Source organism: Benincasa hispida, chromosome 3 (assembly GCF_027475165.1).
Source record: "Benincasa hispida cultivar pf3 chromosome 3, pf3_genome.v1.1, whole genome shotgun sequence".
Lineage (NCBI taxonomy): Eukaryota > Viridiplantae > Streptophyta > Magnoliopsida > Cucurbitales > Cucurbitaceae > Benincasa > Benincasa hispida.
The window spans coordinates 67,718,806-67,738,667 of NC_143480.1; positions in this window are offsets into that span (position 1 = coordinate 67,718,806).

The window sequence follows — 19,862 nt, forward strand, 5'->3', positions numbered from 1 at the left end:
GCATCAGGTAATTGGTTGGGATGTGGAGCTGAGTTGCCCATGCCTTGCTCCTGTGTTGTATTGGTCAAGGAAAAGGGGATCAAAGGAAGTTACGGTATGTCATATTGTGTGCCTAGATTTATTCTCTTCGGTACAAGCAGAATCCCTGTCTGCATGATGGAGGTTTTCATCCTACATTGGTTCTCTTACATCTTCTTTTTAAGCCAAACTAGGAAGCTGGCTAGTTTGGCTTAGCTTTTCTTTGTTGTTGGTCATCTAGTTTTTCTCTTTTGTTGCTTTTGTTGCCTCTGTCTCGTCTATAGATTGTGAGGTTTTCTTTGTGTTTTATTTGTTCCCTTGTTTCAGGTTGTGGGATGCACTTTAATAAACTAGTGACTAAATTCACGAAAATTTTATAACTATCAAAGTGATACCTTTTACAGAAACCAAATTAAAGTTATTTATAAAATTGTGAGATTGAGTTGAAACAATATTCCAAATCCAATCATAGGGACCAAATTTCTATAACCATCCATTTAATTTTTGTTAGTAAATAAAAGTTTCAATGAATTAATTTTTCACGAGGAAAAACCCTAGTTGCCAGCCACGTCGTGTGGGTTGAAGGGAAAAACAGGTAATAGCAAACTATGGAAGGTGGAAAGAAGGTTCAGCAGCAAAACCCTAAATTGAAATCCGATCTATTTTAGTCAAAAAAATCTTTTTTTTCTCTTTTTTTCCTACTTTCTTTCTTTCTTTTCTTTTTTTTTTCTTTTTTTTTTCTTTTTTTTTTCTTTTTTTTGACAAAATGCACTTTGTCTCGAAAGTACTTTCAGAAAAATAAATAAATAAATATTGCCTTGCCTCTATAGTTTTAAAATGGGCATTTTTAGTCTATGAAATTTAAAAATATTTTAGATAATCTACTTAGCTAGCTGATAATGGGCTGGCTAAAATAATTATCTATTTATTAGTGATTTGATGACAATTTCTCAATTATTGTCATATATCATCTCTTTTAATGGTAAAAAAAAAATGTTTAAAAAGATCATTGGGAACAGACCACTATAAGAAATTAGACCTTTGATGTCGATTGAAATAAAAAAGAAAGCATGTATAATGGTAGTTGAGAGGAAAAAAATTCGAATCTTTAATGTCGTTTTAAAACCAACATTGTAACCTCTTTTTAAGTGTGCCTATATGTCGGTTTAAAACCGATATTGTAGCCTCTATTTAAGTTTACCTATATGTCTCGGTTTAAAACCAACATTGTAGCTAGGTGAAACTCTTTTTTTAGAGCTGGTTGCATAAATAACAATTGGACCAAAAGTAATTAAGGATGTAGAACAATGATAAATATATTAGGGATATGACACAAAATTAGTGTCAGAAATTGTTGATAGAAATTATCAATGATAGCTATATAGGTAAATGACTAAAAAACTCATACGCAGCCCACCATTTCGCACTTCTTCTTCCAGTTTTCTCAAATTGAGGGCTATCATTAATAGCATCTATCAATAATAGCAACTGATAGCAGTTATCGTGATAGCCAATGATAGCTGCTATAAGTAATAGCTTTCAATGTAAGAAATATTAATACAATCTTGAAATAGTAACTCTTGAAATATCACCGTTCAACTTGCTATCAGTTATCTATGGCTATCATTGATACACTTCGATCTATTGGAATCAAACTTGAAATATTAATACCTAAGGCTATTAGTGGATATCAATTATAGACTTTTATAAGTAGTTATCAACTTTTGAAAAGAAACTATTATCTTTCAAAAATTAACATTTAAAGCTATAAGTAAGTCTATCAATGAGAGGTCTATAAGTGACTATTTTTTATATTGACCTTAGTCATATCACCAATATCGTAAATATCATTCATTTAATTGATATATACCTAAGTCAGTCATATCACTGATATACGGATATCACTGATAGTTATGGCTATCATTGATAACTTCTATTAGTGGCTATCATTGATAGCTTCTAATAATGGCTATAAACGATAGCTTTTAAAAGTGGCTATCAATGATAGACTTTCATCGAACAGAATTGACTTTTATATCATTGATATCATCGATATATGGATATCATCTAAGTTCTATCACCGATATCACTAATATCACTGCTAGATTTATTTTCATTAGTGACTATCAATTTTGAAATATTGACACTCAAAGCTATCAATGGCTATTATCGAGAAACTTTTATCATGATTATCAATAATATACTTTTATTACTAATAAACTTAAGTTGATATCACCAATATATGAATAGACAAACGTTTGAGGAGATAATGAAAATGAGTATCGTAATTTATTAGAGCTATTTTCAAATATAGAAAAATAAGTCAATTTATTTATGAATATAGTTAATGTACTAAACAGTGACATTTTGCTATATTTGAAGATATTTTTTGTAGTTTTCTCATTTAAAACAAAATTACTCTTCATTTATTTTTTTAGTACAATTGCAGAGTGGGTATCGAACCTCCAACCTCTAGAAAAAAAAAAAGATCATTCCAATTATCACTGAGTTAAAACTCATTTTGGCGTATAGTATTTCTTTAAGTGACTTCTATTTTAATATCAAAAGTTTGGGAATAAAATTTAACATATATACCTTTTGGTATTGTGTAAAGAATAGGGACAAAGCCGACAAATTTTAGAGATAGGATATAATTTTTCATTCTAGCGGATGTTGTTTCGTCCTTCACATAATTAAATTTTTAAAATTTAGAGAGAGAAATTAAAAAAAAAAAAAAAAAATCAAACTTTAAATAAGTCATCCCCGACTTAAGGATGAGGATGACTAGTTCAGCCTAAAGGCCTATACAACCCAAATTTGAAGAGGAAGAGGAAATGTTCTAGGTCAACGGGTTTACCTATACACCATTAATGACATCAAAAGAAATAAGTCATTATGGCAAGTACCACATTTAATGCCTAAGATTTTTTTAGTAGGTCAATTCGTCCTTGAATAACAAATTCACCATTAAATACATATAGCTCAGGTGTGATCTTCTCCACCAAATTTGTACATCAACCAGAATTATGACAGTTCATAATACGTCAAGCTGCATAGATGATATGAGCTAAGGCACTCTTGGAGGAAAAGCTGCATAGATTACGAAGCTATGCTCCTAGAAAAATTACTCATCTTCTCTTGGAATTTACGAACAAACTCTTTTAATAACAAGTTTATGAGTGAATCTTCTGAGATGTTAATCCAATCTTGAATTAGCTTGTTATGATTGAACAAATTGAATAGACTGTTTTTTCTATTTTAAGTACAATGAGGTGGGGGATTCGAACCTCTTAAACATATTGTATGATAATTGAACAATATTTATTTTGGCATTAAATAGACATGATTGTAGAATTTGATTGTATTGATCTTGTGAATACGGTTAACAAGGTGAGGGCAATATTTTAGAGTTATTTGGTTTAGTTTAGAAGAATATCTCCTTATGTGAGGCAGCTCAAATTGTGTCGGTCATTTGGTGTTTGAGATCGCCAAACAAAGCTGCTCACCACCAGCCAATGCGGCGGTTGAGTTTGAGAATTTTGTGTTGTTTCAAAAATGTCTTTTCTTCCTTCTCTGAAGAAGATGGAGAGCTGAGTTTTGTTGTGCCTGAATGGTTTACCTAATTTTTTTTGTATGGTTCTCTTTGATTGTTGAGTTACTCTTTGAATATTTTTTTTAAAAATAAAAAATCAGGGATAAGTTGCTTTGGTTGAACAAATTAAAAAGACATTGTCGACACCTAAAGAAATATTTTAATATAATGTAACACTTGTTAAATAGAATATAAGAAGTTTTGTTCAACATTAGAAGATATAAGGTAGGTGCCTTCTTGGATTAGACCAATAAATGACCAAATGAATTGACCTACCACTTGACTTTCTCTTTTATTATCTCCAATAAATTTTCTTCATACTATTTTAAGGAGAGAGAGAGTAAAAGAGGAGAAGTCAAAGTTAAAACAAATTGAAGTGAGAGAGAAAATAAAATTAGGTGAAGAATTTGTCATGTTGTAATCAAAGAAAGTGAAGCATCAAACTCTCCCAACTAAAAAAAAAAAAAAAAAAAAAAGGAGAAAAAAAAAATCTCAACTTTAAAAACCATGAACTATCTAAAATTTTTCCTCTGCTTTGTGTATATTTGAATTTTCTACACACGATATTTATTAATATTTTGATGCTTTTTCCTCCCCATTTTTGACTCGATAAAAATATAATGAAGTCATTTTTCTAAAGGGTATATAATAAGGTTTTTCTCAAGCTTTTTTATTTCTAAACTTGATATGCATGTTATTATAAACATGAGTAATTGTGTTGTGGGAGAAATAATCAAGTTTTTTTTTTTTCAGTTTTCAATACCATAAAATTGAAATTATTTTTAAAAAAATTATGATAGTTTTCATATTAATTATTAGGAACCATTTGTTCAATTGACAATTCCTTGAAAGTAACTTCAAAATCACCACTGTAACTCACAATTTTTATCATATATCTTTTATTAGATAAAAAATTAGTGTTTTAAAATTTGAATTTCTTTCCCTTTAATCTTTAAATTTTAAAAATTTCAATTGTACTGTCCAGAGTATTAAAAGAAAAAAGAAAAAAACTCCGATAACCCAAAAAATCGTATCAACCCAATCTAACTTGTATGATTTGAGTTGAGTTGGGTTCAACTAAATCAAATTGTATGAGTTGGATATTGGTACATAGATTCACCTAAAATTAGTCTAGATTAATCGAACCAACCTGCACATATTATTAAGTCTATAGGTAAATCCCTTACTTCTATTTATACTAGTAATGAATATGTGTTATGTGTTGGCTTTTTGAACCATTAATCTCAAATTAATTAATTAATTAATATTTTGATGATAAAAAATCTACTTTTATTCACTAATAATTTTACTATTTTGAATAATCCATTGGGTAAAGCTCAAAATAATGATTCCAACAAAACTCAAATCACTTATATCGGAGCTCAAACGAAGAAAATATAGTCAAAACAAGCTTAATAGAAAAATCGTGAATTGATGACATGGTGACCAAATCATAAAAATGGACCTAATTAGAAGGTGACATGTGGAGCAATAGAAGAGTGACACATGGTGGCCTTTTATTTTTTGTTGAATTTTAAAAGAAAATGATTTTAGAAAATACATATTATTATATTATTTTATATTTGTGTCTGACAATAAATTGAGTTTAAAAATTAAATAATAATAAAAATAAATAAATTTAGCACATGTTTCAAATTCTATTGCCTATGCTTTTTCTTTTAGAAAAATTATTATTATTATTATTAGTCCACCTTTTAAATCTCCATCATTGATTTGAATATTACAAACATCCAAATGCCTAATTTGAATGTGATTTTCATCTACTTTTTCCTCTTTTTAAACTCTTCATCTTCTCCACATTTTTATAACAATTTTTATTGTTTTTAATCCTCCATAAAAACACAAAAGGAGCATTTGAGACAATAACTATCCCAAGACTATAATAACCACCTCTTGGTACAATAAATACTATTTTGTAATTCTCAATTAACTACAATTAACATTGTTTCAAAACTTCATTTGTTATCGTATTTACTGTTTGTTGCAGTTTTTACTATTTTACATTTATCATTTTTTTATTCTTGCCACAATGTTTATTATTTCCTTCTCAAACTATAATAGTTTACACCTCAAACACATAATACTATAAACAAAACTAAAATAATATACACTCCAAACACAAACTATTGTTGTCCAACTATAATAACCTAGGACTATAATAACCAGCTCCTTGTCCCAAATGTCCCCAAAGTCTCTATTGTTTATCCCTCTAAACTTCAATTTTCTTTTTTCATCTTATTTTTTAGAGAAATATTTTGTGTTGTAAGGATTGGTTTGTTGTGTGCTACAACTTGTAAATCCACTCTATTGAGAGAGTTGTAAGTGTGTGCTTTAATTTTTCGAATTTTTGTAAGAGTTGCTCTTGATCTTGAAAAAGAGTTGTTGTAACAGTTTGATCCTTAACTGTATAAAGGACCGAGTTTATTCTTGCACAAAAAAAAAAAAAGAATGTTGTAACTAGGAGTAGATTTAGTATGGGCCCAGCCCCCTCCCAACTTTATGCTCTTTATATATATATATATATATAACTAGCATAGTATTAAAATTACTAGTTAGTCTAGTGACAAATTTACTTTCCAGTCCTATGTGGATCTAGATTCAAGTCTCACTCGTTATTTCTATTTCTACTAAATCATACAAAATTTCAAACTGTTTTAAACTATATTTAATTAACCATATCATCCTCGACATTGGGGTGAGCAAGCATCTATCCTTTTTTTTTCCCTTCTTTATTTTTGGCAGTGTCTACCATGTAAGGCCTACTTCTTACAGCTATATCTTGCCATCTCCCATCGAGCTCAGTTGCCAAGCAGAGCCTCCCTTTTTTTTCTCTATTTTTTTTTCCAAACTTCGAGATCTATATTTCCTTCCCCTTTTAGGCTATAAATTGGGAAAATCTTCCCTTTCTCACTTCATCTTTCTATTTCTCTTTCAAAATAAATCTGATTCATGCATATTTTTGTTTAGCTCTCCTCATATGGAGGAGTTAAGATAGTGTGAGTTGAATTGGGATTTGTACTTTAAAACCTCGTAATTAATTAATTATTTAAAAAATATTTAATTTTAACTAATAAATATGCAATTATATTATCCATTATAGTAAAAATGCAAGATTATTAGATATAATCTTAAACAATATGTGGTTGACATATAGGTGAAACATATTCAAGTAATAACCTAAAGAGTCTATAATATAAAAATAAGGTTGGGTGCATTATCTCAGTGACACTATGGATACGTCCCATTTTGTAAGTGTTAGAAATGGTTTGAACCCAATCATTCATGTAGAGACATGTGAATGGGGGTATCTTATACAAAGAGTTTGTATAAGACTTGACCACAAAATGATTAATCTCTCTTTGTAAATCCATTAATTGTGAAGAGATTAACAGGATGATCATATGTGACTCGATCTTAATCTTGAGTGAGTTATGAACTCCTATCTGTGAGGAGTCATCATTTGATTTGTATGGGTGAGAGTGGCCCGAGTCGCAAACTCAGTATGCCTACTATTTTTGGGACTTGACCAAATAAGGAGCCAAGAACGTAATTTCACGAGATGGAATTCACTCTTTCCAATATAGGGAAAGTAGATGAGTAGTTCTCTTAAGTATTGATACCGTGACTTGAACCATGGAGGCCTCACCCTCTCATTGTCTCGAGAGGTACTTAGTTTTTGGTTAGACTATATACAAATTGTTCATTGGAGGATCAATAGTACTTTAAGAGATAGAAGTAATTATAAGGGTAAAACAGAATTCTGACCCAATTGTATTTATGAATAACTCGTGAAGGATCGACTTACTTGTAATGATTATATCCATAGACGCAACTTGTCCCGCAGTGCATAAGATTAGTGCAACTATAGGTCTATGGTTGACCCTATAGTTAATAAATAAAGATTAATTAATTGATCTTGTATCATTGAAATTTATGTAGGTCCATAATGTCCCCTTGTTAACTCAAAACAGATCGATAGGGATCAAATGATTGGAAATAAAATTTGAAATATTCAAATTTGTTGAAAAAAAATATATTTATGTATTCGACACAATTAATATAAGTATTAACATATTATGATTCATTATTAAAGTTAATTTGAATAAGATTCAAATATAAAAGCTTATTAGAGGAGAGAATTAATGTATTTGAATATGATTCAACTAATTAATTAATTAAAACTATATATACGAGAGAGTTAAAATATTTGAATATGATGCAATTAATTAATTAAAACTATTTAATATAGAAGAATTAAAATATTTAAATATGATTCAAATAGGGTTGTTTTCAAATATAGGAAAATGAATAAACTTATTTACAAATATAGCAAAATTTCACTATTTATCAGTAATAGACCGCGATAGACATTTATCAATGTCTGATAGTTTATCATAGTCTATCATCAACTAATAGATATCTATCACATTTTATCACTAACACATAGTGACATTTTATTATATTTGAAAATATTTTCAGCAACTCCTACTATTTAAAACAACTACCCTTCAAATGATTAGATAATTTTTTTTTAATATGAGACATTAAAATATTAATACAAATAATTAGGGTTTCCTAAATTATGCTCTATAAACAGGACCTTATAGAGAAAAACTAGGAGGAAGGTCACGTATCTTAGAGAAAAAAGTCGGATCCTTTTCAAAGCCATAGCGAGAAAGACCTCCTAGAGAAGAACATTGATTGGATTTTTTGTACGGATGGCCTCATTTGGGAAACGCAAATGAAAAATGGCCACGTTGTTCGGAGCTAAGTAGATGTCATTAGTTCTACCTAAACCAAAACAAATAATATTTATAAAACTCGAACAACCTAATTAACTCGTAGTTAAAGTGGAAGTAAGATGTCGATCCACAAGAAAATGTTATTTAATCCTTTCTTTAACCAAGTTTAACTATGAAAGCTATAAAACGGGGGTTTTTTATTAAGACAAGAAACATGCTAAAAATCAAAAGATAAAGGATAGTTGTAACCAAGTTTAAAACAATCTTGCTTCTAATCTAAGTTAGACGTTCATTGCAATTCTTATCATTGAATTCTACAAATTTAATTCACAATTGGATTAAGCACGCAATTACTTACTTAATCTACATTAAACTAGTCTCTACAAAGGCGGACAACTAGTATAACCTAGTCAAGAAAGTTTCCTAATCAACGATTAAGGTAGGATAGTCCTAACCCTATCTATCTACATGCTTCTACCTCTATTGGGTTCCTTAGCGGTCATATAGTAGAGAAAACATGTGCATTAAGTTCCAAGATTCAATTTCATCGATTAATGTTAAGATAGCTTACTCAATTTACCGAATTTTCTCCAAATCTAGTAATTAGTATGTCCTAGGTTAGTCAGCCATTCAACACACAATTACTATTGCCTCTTGGAGATCTTGGCTAGACATTCTATCGAACACATTAAAAGCAATGTATTCAATCATGAGTGAATATGATAAAACCAAGCATCTAGGCTATATAGATCATTCAACATGCTTCAAGAATTAAAATCAGATTAAAAATGCTCAAATTCAGATTGCTAATGATAAAGAAAAGTAGAAAACTCAAAAGAATTTGCAATAACTCTTGAAATAGATACAATATTGAATTACTTCATAAATCCATAGACAAATTCACGAAGAATTACAAGTTATTGATTACAAATAAAAAAGAAATCAAAATCTAACCTAGGTAGGAAACAAAATTACCATAGAGACTAATTGATACAGAGAAAAATTCTAGCCTCCATCGAAATCGTGCTTCCTCCCCAGAAATGGGTTTTTCCTTCCCGAAGTTTCTCTTAAAAAATGATCTCTCAAAATGATATCCTCCTCTTTTGCTTAAAAACTAAACCAAAATTTATACCAGCAAAAAAGCGTCGTGAGGCAAGGGGATGAATCACGTCAAAATCCAGAAAAAAGAATGAACACATCGAGTTTTTGTGCAATTAAAAAGCGAGCTTTCTGTCTTTAAGTCGATACTCAATGCTTGATAGTGCTTTACTCGATTCTCGACGCTGGATGGCATTTACTTGATAGCTTTTACTCGATGGAATTTGGTGATACTCATTGAAAAATGAATAAGAAGAAACTCGATAGTACTCGATGACTTGGTGGTTGATTACTCGATGGCCATTATTCGATTATACATGATAGTATCCTGCTAAATACTTGATGCTCGATTATTCAACAACCTTACTCGATGTCATTCTAGTAAATACTTGATTCTCTTCATTTTGCTGATTTTCTTGGTCATTTTTTATCCTTTTGGCACATTTTTCTCTTAATGACTCCTAAACGCCTCGGGGACCGATTTACCTACAAAATTAGCATTTAAAGCAAATAATAAACATATTTTGGGAAAATTAACATAAAAAATATACATCTTTGAAAGATCTAACAAAACACCACAACTTAACTCTTGATCGTACCGAGCAAGTCTAAACTAGAAATATGCATACATTCAAGCAAAAACATGAATATCAAATATGCATTCATTTAGAGAACTCATTAAAAAAATGTTAACATGTTCATATGGTTTACTAAAAAATTTGATTTATCTCTCTTTTCAACAATCAAGCAAACGAATGAAACAAATGGGCATTAAAATTTTTAAAATTTTTTTAACAAAGAATTGAAACCTATTTTTGAAAAGAAGACGTTCTTTTTCTTGTAAAGCCATAAAAGAAAAAGACTACTCAGTTTTAGTTTATTTAAAAGCTAAAACTAATAGAAAGGCTATATCCAACTCTTAATTCCTCTTCGCCCTACACTGGCTCGGTTATCGATCTATGATATACTTAACTTGCATTGGATAGAGACAATTCTAATACAAGGGTGCCCCTCTTTTGAAAAAAAAAAAAAAGGAAAAAAACTTTCACACACAAAACATAAATGACATTTCTTTTACCTAGAGCGATAACTTTTACACTCATACCGCAGAAAACCTATCGCTCTTTTCTCGCAGTCCCTAACTAACATGATGGAGGTAGCTCATTTCACCTCTACCCATGCACACACACGTTAGTGAAGGTTATATTAAATTGGAAAATTTGCTTTATTTATTTTTGTGGTAGTAATTTGTTTTTTTTATACATTAGGCCCTATTTATTCCTCTATGTCTAGACTTGCCTTTAAAACAAGATGGTTGTTCTTAGACCAAAGTTTGTCCTATCAGCGTAACAAAGAAAATTAAGTAGATATGAAATTTCTAAGAGTTTGAATGTTCTAAATAAATTAGACTAAGTATTCAATTTTTATATGAAGTTAAAAGGAAAAGAAAGTTTCTTTTGAAAAATGAGTTTCAAATTTTTGTTTGAAAAACTTTGAAGGTCTAAAATTTTTTTTTTATCCTTACTTGAAAGAGTGTGTCATCAAAGTTCATTGATAAAAATCAAAAGACTGAGAAAAAAATGATTATGACAAACAAAGTGAATGTTATTATTGAATGAATGAACATACTTAGATGAATCATGCATTGAAAGCAAAAATGAGTTATATAAAAAGGAAAAATGATGCCAAAATAATGATATTGTGTTTCTTAAGGGAATAAAAAATAATTCCATAGGAATGTAATAGAGCCTAATCGAGATATATTTCATTAAGATCATAAAATCCACATAACCCGAGCTCAGGTGCTCAAGGGTTCTAGACATGAAAAGATAATAGAGATAATAGAGCAAAAGTTTTGTAAGGCTCATTTTTAACAACCCTGAAAAAAAAAATGATAAGAACATGCAATGTATTCCCACCCCCAACTTAAAAACTAAACATTATCCTCAATGTTTATAAAACTAAAATATGAGCAAGAAGACAAAAAGAAACGGGAACAGATAACTCCCCTGATTTCACGCAATGGGTGGTGGTAGAAATTTTTCCTTATTTGTTTTTGTTCTTTTCCTGCATCAAATTTTTTGCATTTTTCTTTCATTTTTGTTGTTCTCACAAAAAAGAGAAAAGAAAAGAAAAAGAAAGGAAAATAAAAGCTACAAGAAAATGAAGAAAGTTAGTCTAAAATTTTCTAAACCTAGAAAGCTAATAAAGAAAGCAAGTAAAAGTTGTTTTATTTTTTATGCCTAGCTACCTCCAGGAAGGGCAAATTTTTAACATCAATTGCTCGACGCGACCTGTCTTTTATGCTTTTCAATGTACATAAAAATTATCATATTTTTTTTATCCTCTCTTGGATTAAGAGAACTCATCCTCTTTCGAGAACCAAAAAATGAGAAAAAGAAAGAATTAAAATGAGAAAAAGAAAGAATTAAAAGACAAAAAAGAAACGTGGACAATGTGGCCAATCGGGACATAACAGACAAAAGTGCAACGAACCACTTGATACGTCCAAACTCAACAAATGGGCAAGGACGATATAGGGGACCTAATAAACGTCCAAACTCAACTACTTGATAATTTATTACTCTATATTATATAGATTGTTCATTATGTAATGTAAAGACATTTTGATAAATACTCGATACACAATACTTGTTACTCGATACTCAGTAAGCGATACTTATTACATGATACCCGTTACTTGATACCCATTACACTATGCTTGATACGTATTACACATTACTCGACAATACTCGATAAAGATTACTCGATACTCTGTGCATACCACTCGACAATACTCGATGCATAATACTTGATACTCGATGATACTCGGTGCATGTTACTCGATACTCGATATAGTTTGGATTTGATTTGATTTACAAATAATGTCAAAATATTATCTCAGATTTATAAATAATGTCAAAATTTACATAGATGGTATAGATTTAAAAATAATGTCAAAATTTACATAGAAAACCCTAATAAAAAAATTGATCTGCCCATAACACGGTACCATACTGCAACCTAAAATCATGCATCTTATCCTATCGTAACCTTTCCATACTCGACCCGGTCACTAAGTACTCAAAGTATTTAAGACAAAATATCCCACAATCAGGCAAGGTCAGGCACTTTTAGTGCACCTTTATTGACATGGGATAGCTTCCAAGGACTAGGTGCAAGCTCAGACTTTGCATCATATACGCCGCAGAATTGTGCCAGTGAAGGGAGAGTAAAGAATAGGGGCGCCAAGAATTTTACTAGATCCTTCAGTATGATGTACTTAAGGAGTGAGTCATACAAAAGGATATGTCTGATGTTCATATCCATCACCAACATAAACCAATGTTGCTTGTAGTTTACTGGGCTATAGATGTAACCAATATCTGCCCATCTAGCCTGATGTTCATATACCAATCCGAGCATGTAATCGATATACGTGTGCTCTTTTCTCCCATACTTTAACAGCTTCTTCTCTTGTTTTCCCATGTATGGCCTAGAATAAACTATTTGGACCTTGGAGGTTCAAGTGATTATGCACAATAGGTAACAATAGGTTCAAGTGTATATCAATTATGCAAAATTGTACATTAAAATTTAAATTCTCTATACTACATACCAATATGCCATGTGGCAATGTCGTGAACCGATGAGCACATATCTTCGACTGGCTAATAAAGAATCAAGAACCTATAGTTTGCAAGTTAAGTTAAAGAATGGGAATAGTGATTAACAAGCATATAAATTTAATAAGGGATGTTGTCGTTCTCAACCCAATTACTATCACGTGTTACCTCTCGAAACAACTCCTTCATCGTGCAATTCCTTCTAAATAGGACTTCATTTCCCGGCCAGTGATGACCCATATCCACGTTAGTCAACCAGAACATGAACTCATTCATCAAGTCCTTTGGAATAGCAGTGTCGGGTCATAGATTGGACCTTGACCGAGCTAAATGTATTTCTGTTTTTTTCCTATCACCCTTACCGTGACAACTGAAAGGGTGTACAGTTGTGTCGGCTTCCTTCTTATTTGTCCGTTTCTATTCCCCTTCATTGTTCATAGGCTCGTTCTTCACCGTGGGCTTGCCCTTAATCCTAAACTTCTTCAATGCCTATGGGGGAAGCAACTCAAGATGTGGTAGGGTCAATAGAGGGAAGGCTAGTACATCGAGAAGCAATATAGCAAGAGGAGTGGTAGATAATTGAGGATAAGGGAGAGCGATGGATACTGTAACGATGGGGAGGATGGGCTTAGTGGAGGGTGGATGGATCAGTTCATAAGACTTGGTGGAAGGTGGAGGAATGGGGTCACTGGTCTCGTTGGAAGGTGGAAGAATGGGGTCATATGACTCAATGGAAGGTGGAGGAATAGGGTCTTGGAACTTGGTGGAAGGTGGATGAATGGGATCAAGAGACTCAGTAGAAGGTAGAGGAATGGGTCACGAGACTCAGTGGTAGGTGAAGGAATGAGATCACTAGTCTCGATGGAAGGTGGAGGAATGGGGTCACGGGACTCAATGGCTGATGGAGGGGTTGGGTCACGAGACTCAGTGGAATGTAGAGGAATGGGATCAATAATCTTGATGGACTCCACGCTTAAACCCTATATCATGATATAAATTTACATTAGAATAAGTTTAAAATGATATTACATACTAATGCGTTATTTTATGATGTGGAATTGTAGATGAAATGTGTTGATGGAAATACGTTGAGCACTCAAGTTTTCTCAATGAAATCCAAGTGTAAACTGCACTGAGTTTTCTGGTAAGTCTAGGGTCGAACTCAGGGACTTTAGAGAATAGGTTGCAGTGGTAATTTTTAGGAAAACTTTGCGATAACCAAATAAATTAATAGTTGTTGAGGTTATTGTTTGCGGTAAAGAAAAATAAACAAATGTAGCGGAGTTTGAAAAAAGTTGAATAAGCGGAAGATGCGATGAGTATATGGTGAACGGGTTGTGAAAAGTTTCGGCTAACACTTCCGAGGATGTGTTCATGCTATGCGATCATGCAACATGCATACAACAGTAATCCACCTATCGGTGCGAATGCCATGGCTTTTAAGGCTAGAACACATGCGATATATGCGATAAGTCTATAGAACCTACACATAAGCCTCTATTCTTATTTATGCAATGACAAAATGACACACATACAAATAAGGTGACCACATAATATCATTCCCATCTCTAGGATGCATGCGATGTAGGTTGACAAATAGAGCTTATCTCTAAGTCCCTATCTCTTGTTTATGCATTTCTAATCTTGCTCTCTCGAGTTTAGATTCTAACCTAACTCTCTCAAGTCTTAGGTTCTTTCTTCAGACTCTCTCTTGAGTAGCTCTAAAGAGGTATTTAACACAGCATAACACAAGATAATCGCAAGCAATGAACTTCCTAGGTCTGGTTAGCTTAGTTCTTCTCAACCCATTCGACTAGTTTAGCTACTCATGTGTGCTAAGAGAGTGAACAGATATAGAATCAGAACTTCCATTGTATAAATATAAAGATTAAATACAAAATAATAATGCAAGGATAGAATAAAGAGCCTGGTAGTAATCTCTTGCCGTCAGGCTTTTACATTGTTTTTCTACTCGTATTCAAAAGATAATCTCGCTCTCGCGAGAGTCGGCCTGCTCTATGCTTCTACGCCTCAATGTTCTCTCTCGATTTGCCCTGAGCGATCTCCGACGTCTTTACTCTTCTCTTGCTCCGCCTTAAAATAAAAAGGAAAAACTATGGACAAAGACGTGCTAAGCTAACTGATGAATTTTCTAACTGGTGAACCCCTTTTCTGAAGAATGCCTTTGGTATTTATAGAGCTTTGGGGTGAGGGCGGCTTCTCTCTTATGATTACTCAAATGGGATGGCTTGAATTCCCTAACTGATGCGCCGAATATTTGTCATCGAAAAGCTGAATGTACTTGTTATCGTTAGCGGCTGTTAGCTTAATTCGGATTCGACCGCATCAGCTTTCTGTCACATCGCGATTAATTATGCCTTTCACCCAAATACGCCCACCAAGTTGCACCGTCCAAATTGCGGCAATTCTTCTTGAGCAAATGTTTGCAAATACAATCACCGCAAAGTCTTGCGGTGATGCTACGCTTGACCAATGATTTCCTATGATTGCAATTTTCGCCTTGCGTTAATGCATATTCTGCATAAAAACTCAAAAATCAACTGTTTCTATGCGATGAACGCATGCGACCGCAATATTATGAATTTGATGCTTTTTGGACACAATCTAACATATTTTATCAACGCAAGCCAACATTGTTTAAGACTTTATCACTATGATAACGTGCATTTCTGCCCGTTATCACATACCCGACATAATGACCGTAGTAGGCTGGTGATTGTTTATACGCTGGCCTGAAGGACACTTAAGGAAAACTTCACATCTTTCAAGTCTTATTGTACGTCGTCCAATTTATGCTCCATCATAGACACTCTCTAGTCTATGTCACGAAGTGATGTGCAAATGCCCACACCCATCATGGTCTCAGAATGGGTTGTATTTGACCAAGGCAACCCTCGCTTCTCAGTTGGGGGCACATGCTCATCAGTAGGGATCTTGTGAGACTCGTTATGAGGAGGGTGAATCTCGTGCTCGTTGGTAAGGAGCTCGTGAGACTAATGCTTTTGGAGTTCTAGCTCGTGAAACTGTTGTTCGTGACTTTCATATTCACTGGAGTTACTATGAGCATCCACATCATGGTGTGATCTATGTGTCTCTAAGGGGGTCTTCTTGGCATCAATGTGCTTGTATATGGGTTGTTCACGACCCTAGTGTCCTATACCGTATCTTCCTATCGAACATGATCAATGGTGTGGGTGTGATCCTTGTCTGTACAAAACAATGAACAATTTGTTAGTCGTATGTGACATTCACCTTAAATCCAAGTAAATTGTGATGTAATACACTAACCTCAATGGACTCAAACAAGTCTCACACTATTATTTTGGTTGGTAGTGAGTATGTACACTCCCACCTCAAAAATCGAGGTACGACATGTCCATTCAGTCGGGTTGCAACTTTTCTGGCAACTATTGAAATGATCTTTTATGTCCACACCTACCATAATTCATAAACGATTATAAGACAAGCATAAGTAGTAAGTGACATTGTCATTATAATGAGTAGATCTCGTATGGCCAGTGAATGGATATTATCCTTACTGCATGAGGAAACCCGGGTAGGTTGTACTTGACAATGTAGTTCTTATTGTGTTTAAACCTTTTTTTTGTAGTTCTCTACCTTACCACTCAATCCTCTTTGTAGTCCAAGTAACGTCCTATCCCATAACACATTTCCCCAATCCATGAAATTGAAGTAATCTAAATCCTCCACATCAATTAATAAGGTCTTGTCGATATTAGCCCTCGTCTTCTCCCTTCCCATCATACCTAATTTAGTGTAATAGACCAATGTCATCTTCATAACTTCCATGTCGTTCTCAAACTCTATCTCCTTATACATTGTCTCTAAGGTACCATTATGAATGTCCTCCGTAAAATCATTCTTGAAGTACCTATTACGTAGTGATCCAGTTACTTCAACCTTACTCACAACTACTGGATTAGGTGATCGCCATAATCTCGTTACCAATAGGAAGTTTTCTTTGGAGAATGTTACAACTATACCATTCAAATCGAATGTCATTGCATCCTTCCTATCATCTTCAACTTCCCTCAATAGAATGTAGACCAATGGACAGTTGAAGATAATATCCATGTCCACCAATCGCCCAAATACTGTCTTCCTAAAGAGGACAAGCTGAGTGGGAGTAAGCTTCTCTTTCACTATCTTGTTAATCGTCCTAATGTGAGAGGATATGCTGGTCGATTGGTTTGGGAAACGATCTTGGGGAGGAATCTTGAATTGTCTAGCCATACTGCACAGAATAACAAAAAACAGGGGTAAATAAGAATTTTGTTCACTACACGATGCACGATGCACGATACAATATACTTATTCCTCGCTACTCGATTGCTCGATACCCGATACTCGATTTCTTGATACCCGATACATGTTACATGGTATCCCTTACTTGCTACATTGCAAGTGACTAGATGGTCGATTATCGAGCATTCGATTTGATTTTCTACCTTCATGCATTATCCAACTCAAACCCTAAACTCTAGATGGTCTAAAATAACAAAAATATGAAAAACAAAACAAAATCGAAGTCCAGCCAAACATAAAAGATATGAAAACAGAAATAAAAACCGTGTTGGTCGAGTATCGAGTAACATGCAAATGCATATCAAGGAACATGATGCAGAGATAGTCGAGTTTTAAGTGAATGATGTCAAAATACAAACAAGGAGAAGAATGTTACTTGATGCAGAGATAGTCGAGTTTCGAGTGTAAAGGTATTGTCGTCGAACGATATACAATCGGACAAACAAAGAGAATAGTCTAAGCTCATCAGAAGTGGTGAAATAATGGACTTCAAACGCCTTCAAACAAGTTAAGAATTCAAAAGAATCGAGTATAAAGTAATCGAGTATTGAGTATGATGTGGATATGTTCGAATATACTCTTGTCGATTGCAGTCGTATTGAGTGACCATGAAGCTGGGTATTGAGTGACTGTGCATCAAGGAATGAGTGATGAGCCATCGAGGATCGAGTAAATTCGTATTTATAGGCGTGTGAGTGTATCTCAGGGTTAAATCGATAAAATCACATACTTATGACATAAGCAGAAAACCACTTTCCATTACTTTCTCTACAGATGACCATTTTTCATTTGAGCCTCCCAAATGAGGCCATTCGTACAAAAATCCAACATTGATTAGAGAAGATTTTTGTTCCAACTACGTTTCTACAAAGGCATAATTATTTTATGCTTTACATCTTTTACCATTTTTGTATATTTTAATTCTAAATAGAAATCAAAGAGCACGATTCCATCTTTTTGGTGCGGGATCGAAGTATTTGATACCTTCAATTGGACATCTCTTGATGAGGGATGATTCTTTTTCAGGCAATCATTCTTCCAACTTTGCTTATGATGAGGGATGGTTTCGCTTTCGAGGAGTTTGAAATAGGGGCCGAGACACATCATTTGATTTTATCATTCTCGCTGACCGATGATCAACTTGAGCTTTTGCGGTACCAATATGGTACTTCCAATATTTGGCTATGATATTGAGAAGCTCGGAAAAGGCCCATATGTTTTAACTTGTGATTTTGATATTCTGGCGAAGGTGGCCCTGCTCCAATGCATTTTGATCCCTCCCCTCAAAATGACGAGTGAATATGCTTATGCTTTGTGGTTTTCATGTTTCTTCTTTCTGTTTTCCGCATTCCCATGTTGTTTAATGTTTCTCCTTTGAATGCGAAGTTATGTTTCTTTTGCATTGCAATTGTTTCTGCACAATTTCTTCAATACTTCACTAGGGATTTTGGGTCCAATAGCTGGCCTTTATCCTTTTTCTTTTGTTATTCGGATAATCACAATAAACTATTAGCTGACAATGAGTTCATAGCTGGTTCCTCACTTGTCTTTTTATTTGCAAAGAGAAAATTATTCCTTGTAGCTTCTTATTTGATGAATTGTTTGCTCAATTAAAGTGCTTAGACTAATATTGAAATTTTCCTTTAACAAAAACTCGTTAATGTTTTATTGAAATTCCTCGTTTATTAGGGTTGACCTCAACCTTCTCCTAAAAATAATAAAAGCTAAAACTAGAATCAAACTTAATTGAAAACATACATAATTTTACTCAAAACGACTAAAATAAAGAAGTTCAATTTTAACCATCTCCTAAACATCCATCAGACTTGGTTTCTTGTTTGCTTCTCGTAATATTGTATAGTAGCATTCTCTCGAAGTTCTTTGCTCCCACTCAATCAACCCCCATTCCTCCTATAGTTGGAATCTTCATAGTTCGAGGGCGAGCATGATAGAATTGGCTAGGACTCACGACATCTTCTTTTCTAAGGCCCCACTTTGTGCTGAACAAACACTTTTATCTCAAAATCTTGTTTTCTTCCCTGTTCTTTCATCTCCTAATGCCGTTTCAGACCAAAGTTACCCATAACACAATTTAAGTTGACAATAAAAAAAATTATAATGGATTGAAAAGAAACATAATCAAACTTTCTAGAATTCATAAAATAAAGTGAATACCATCATTGTCAAAATTCAAACACAAATGACTATAGTTTAACCTTGAAAAATGCCTTTAGTTTCTCAAAACCTCTAACTCACTCTTTTGACAAAGAAGCTTAGTCAAACACCAACCATATTACATTGAACCATATGAATCAGTCAAAGGAAAATACAAATATATATATATATATGTATATATATAAGCAACAATATAATATATAAAGTCCATTTTGTCCCTTAAACTAATGAACACATCAAAAT